Here is a 5,208-nt window from a genome sequence, read left to right on the forward strand (position 1 = left end):
AGGGCAGGCCCCAGCTGCAGCATAGCAAAACAGTAATGACAGCAAGAGTGAAGGTGGCAGCAAGAATGGCTTAAAGTCCAGGAGAAACCTCATCTTTCTGGCCAAAGGAACTGCAAATGGGACTCCTAGAGGACACAGAGTGAGGTTAATCCAAGAGGGGAGATAGCCGATGGTCCCCTGATTCTGGGAGTGTACACTCAGGTCTCAGCCTAGCTCCTGAGGAACGCATGAGTAGGACAGACCTCAACCTGCACAGCAAAGTTTTGAGATCCTAACTGGAATTTAAACCACATGCACACATCTTTTAGCCTAATTGTTAAATAATGCATGTTCAGGAAAGACCCAAACTAGTACAGCTTACAGAAGTGAACTGAGATTTGAACCTTTGCATAAAGAAATAAAGACGGAACTTGGAGTTTTAACCTAACTGGTTGATTGCTGAAACAAAAATATCAACATTCTTCGGAAGTTTATAAACAGGAACCAAAGTCTATGCACCATAACACTCACAATGTTGGGCGTGATTCAAACTTACCCGACATATGCATGCCCAAAACAGTAAAATGTCTTCAATTCTCAAGGGAAAGGACAAGAGATGCTAACCTCAGTGGGGCCCATGTGTTGTAATTAATACTTCAGAGAAACTCCTTGGGTCCATGGGGCCAAGGAAAACACACTTCGACCACCTAATAAGGTAGAAGTTCTCAGTAGAAAAAATGTAAACTACATTAAAAAGCATAAATTAGAAATGTTAGAACTGAAAGATACAAAATCTGAAATGAAAAAGTTTGCTGTATTGTTTCAATAACAGAATGGATATGACAAGAGGAAAGAATCAGTGAACTTGAAAATAGATCAATCCTAATTATACAACCTGAAAACCACAGTGAAAATGTTTTTTTAAGAATTAGCAGAGCCTCAGGTATTTGTAACAATGCAAACATGCTATTGAAGTCCCAGAAGAGAAGAAATAGATTTGGGGAAAAAAGGATATGGAAGAAATGAAGGTCCAAAGCTTGTATAATTTGATAAAAGACATAAATTTACATATTTAAGAGACTCTGCAAACCCTAAACAGGATAAGGTCAATAAAACACAGGACTCTGAGGTCCGGCAAAATGGCAGCATAGTGAGGTGTGGAATTTAGTTCACCCTCTAGGGCAGCTAGTAGAGAGCTAGGAAATGTATGGAACTGTCTGGGGCGCCTCAGTGCCGGGACACACGCCGTACACCGTCTGGAATGATGGAACAGCCAAGATCCCGCATAGAAATGTAAATCGCCCCAGAAGCAGTGGCCAGTGCCCCTTCCCCACGGGCACATCAGGCTGGTTCCCCGAGGGGATGAGAAGCTGTGCCCCGCCCACTCCACCAGGCACAACAAACGGCTGCCCCGCTGGACCGGGCATGAGAAAGTCGCCCTGTGGGGTACCAAGAATAGCCACCCGTCCCCGGGCCGTTCTGCTCAGCCAGAAGCTGCAATCGGGAAAGGCGGGACTGAAAGGCCCAGGCGGCTCACGAGCGCCATCTGTTGGGGAGCCTTAAGTAGAACCGCATCCCCTTCCATGAGATTTGGGCCTTGGTTTGGACAGTAATTGCTGACAAACCAAGTGCAAAAGGGTGCCTTCAAGGCAAACCCAGCAAATACATAACCTTAGAGGAGTCAAGGAAATCAACTGCAAAATCGCCTCATCAAGATAAACAAATGCCCTGAACACAACAGAAAATCACAAAGCACGTGCAGATTCAGGCAGCTATGACCCAGCCAAATGAACATATTAAAACACCAGAGAGGATGTGGAATTTGGAACAACTAATCAAAGACATTCACAACGACATAAACGATAGCAAGAAGACATTGAAAGAGCACAGAGAAGAATTTGAAAAAATAAATAGATAAATAGCAGATCTCACAGAGAGGAAAGATATTGTAGACAAAATAAAAAATATACTAGACACCTCTGTTGTTGACAGCCCCTTTCAACATGAAAAAGTTAAAATGGGCATAGCCCAAATATTCCTAAAGAGTGGGAGAAAGATCAAAAGAGAAGGAGGAGTTATACAGAAAAGATAGTGTTTAACAAAGTGCTGAATCAGTAAACTGATATTTCTTTTAGTCTTCAGTACCTTAGAGCAGGTACAAAACCTAAAATGGTGGGATTGCAACCCATACCAAACTCTGAAATCTGTTCTACAACTAATCGTTGCAATGTACTTTGAAGTGCATTGCTTTTATGTATATATGTTATTTAAGGAGAAGGAGGAGTATAACAGAGAAGATGGGATTTAACAACTGAGTATGACTGCTGAATCATTATATTGATATTTCTGTTGGTCTCCAGTGTCTTAGAGCAACTAGAAGAAAAAATGAAAAATTGTGGAACTGTAACCCATATCAAACTTTAAAATCTGTTCTATAACTACCTGTTAAAATGTACTTGGAAATGTATTGCTTTTTTGTATATATTTCACAATAAAAAAAAAAAAAAACCCTGAAAAAACGAAAGGAAGGGAAGCATAGAGGAAAAGGTCATCCTAAACGTCAAAAGGCACAGGCTGCACAGCAGATGGGGCAGGTTCTTTCAATTATTAGTTTACCTTGATTATGTTTTTCTTGCACGCTCCGTAAAATAAGTAAGAGTAACCGAAATAGACTCCAACAGCCTTTTTAATCTAAGAGATTTCAGACTGCATCTCACAAGGCGGTCGTTTTGAAGTGCTGTCCCATGGGCAGCAACCAAACGAAGCACAGGCTTTGAAAGAGCGGGTGTATGTGGCTGAAATGCCAGCCAGCCGTGCCATCACGGAGACTGATCCTCACGGGGCCCCATCTCGCCTTTTGGTGCTGCTGTGCGCTGACGGGTATTTACGGCATTGGGTATGTACTTTCCTCTTGGATATGTGGGACCTGCTCTACTGTCGGCATCATTATGAAATTCTGGGGATCAGGGAATTACCTTTAATTGAGCCATCAGGGGCCTCCATTCGAGTACTGGAGCCTCAGTAAATAAGGTGTCTTTCTAAAAAAATCTACTCCATGTCTGCAACTGTTCAAAGGGAATAAAGAAATCTGGAAAATTCACTGAAAATATAATGGCTTCTGCCATTTTCCTATGGTTAATGTTCTCCCTTTCCGCTCAGTGGGGAGCTCCGAGGACAGGACTCTCTGCAGCCCAGGAATCTGACTGGGGTGACCTTTCTGGCTTGAAGAGCGGGAGGCCCAGCCCCCCTTCAACTCTTCCCTTCCCTTCTTACTCATCCCAAGAGAAGCCACATGCTTCTATAAGACATTGTTATAACATTTAGAAAGTTACATAGGTAAATTTTGTCCATGGTTTAAAATTTATAATTTATACCAAAATAATAAGAAAAAAATTACCTAGAATTCCACCATTTGGCTCTCCCCTTTTGACCATTTGGGTCTCCCCTTTGTGTGTATGTTTTACAAAAATAGCTATCAGGCTGTATGTCTGTTTTGGAAGCTGGTTTTTGAAAACAACAATCTATATAGTTTCTTTCCTCAAAAAAACAAAATATATATATATATTAGATACACAACAGCAGATTTGAAGAGGTGGAAGAAAGAATAAGCAAGCTAGAAGGCAGGATGATTGAACTCAAATGGCAAGAAAGACAGGAAAAATGGAACAGGATTTCAGGGAAATGATGGACAACATGAAGTGCACAAATATAAGAATCATCGGTGTCCTTGAAGGAGAAGAGAAGAGTAAAGAGCTAGGAAGGTTAATTGAAGAGATAATGACGGAAAACTTCCCACCCACTATAAAAGACATAAACATGCAAATCAGAGAACCACAATGAACTCCAAATAGAGTAAACCCAAATAGACTTACTCCAAGACAACATACTAGTCAGACTGTCAAATGTTGAAGAGAAGAAGATAGTACTGAAAGCAGCAAAAGAAAAGGGACCCACTATCTACAAGGGAAGTCATAGAAGGCAGAACGTGGACGAGTCCCCAGGCCCCGTGAGGTGAGAGGGCTGTGGTATGATACATTTAAGATCCGAATGAGAAAGACTTCCACCTGGGAATTCTTTTTCTGGCCAAGTTGTCCTTTAAAATCGAGGGAGAGATTAAAATCTTCTTAGACAAACAAAGTCTGAGAGAATTTGTCAACAAGAGACAGGTCCTGCAAGAAATCCTAAAGGGAGTTCTGCTGGTTGAAGAAGAAGAAAAAAAAGAGGACAGGAGAGGAAGGTCTGAGGTGGGCACAGAATTGAAGAGTATCAGTAAAAGTAACTTAAAGGATAAAAGGAGAGAGAGGGAAAAGAATATACAGAGCTGACAAAAACTAAAAGGATTTCCCAGATGGGAAAACTTAATAGTTCCATATTTTTTCTGCAGTCCCATAAGGGACCCTACCAATATATTTTTTTGTTTTTTGTTTTGCTAATTGTTTTATAACCACAACAAACTAGTACAGAGAATGCCCTGTACAAAACAACACAATAAAGGTTCAGAGATCAAGGTGTTCCCTTAGCAAGGCTGAGGATTTCAGTCTCCGGTATTTGGAGTTTAGGCTGCAGTCCTTGTTTTTGGATGGATCACCAGCTGGGTGGCACAGTCCATGCTTTAACCAAACTTGAACGGAAGAATGGCCACTTGGCCCAGGTGGAAGTAGATGAAGTGCTTGGTTTCATGTGTCACGTAACTACCGAAGTTCCTCCCCAGAATGCAATGCCAGGTGGGGTTGTACTTATTGTCAAACTCCTTGATATGGGCCGCAATGTCCTTCTCTATGTTATATTTTTCCAGCGCCTGAGTAGCGCACTCCGCCGAGTCCTGTTGCATCTCCTCCAACATGTCCGCCTTTTTTATCACGGCCTTCCGGTCGCACATGGTTACCGAAGAGCAGAGTTGGCCAAGTGCAACGGTCTCCTGGGGGAGCGGCTAACACAGCTCAGGCCTGGTAAGAGCTGCCGTCGCTACCGAAGCCGTGGCGCATCGAAAGTATTTTTAAATATTTTTATTGACAAATCTTCACATTCATGCAGTCCATACATGGCATAAAATTAATGGCTCACAATAGCATCACATAGTTGTGTATTCATCACCATGGTCATTTTTAGAACATTTGCATCACTCCAGAAAAAGAAAAAAGAAAGAACTCATCCCATAACCCTTACCCCTCCCTCTCATTAACTACTAGTATTTCAATCTACCTCATTTATTTTACCCTTTATCCTCCC

The 5,208-nt window shown here is 41.9% G+C and overlaps 1 pseudogene; it reads right to left on the bottom strand.

Annotated features, from left to right (window-relative positions):
• Positions 1–4,388: 4,388 nt before the first annotated feature.
• On the bottom strand, positions 4,389–4,962 carry LOC143664451 (dynein light chain 1, cytoplasmic pseudogene; annotated as a pseudogene).
• Between the last annotated feature and the right edge of the window lie 246 nt (positions 4,963–5,208).

This window comes from Tamandua tetradactyla, chromosome 20 (assembly GCF_023851605.1).
Source record: "Tamandua tetradactyla isolate mTamTet1 chromosome 20, mTamTet1.pri, whole genome shotgun sequence".
In the NCBI taxonomy this organism is placed as follows: Eukaryota; Metazoa; Chordata; class Mammalia; order Pilosa; family Myrmecophagidae; genus Tamandua; species Tamandua tetradactyla.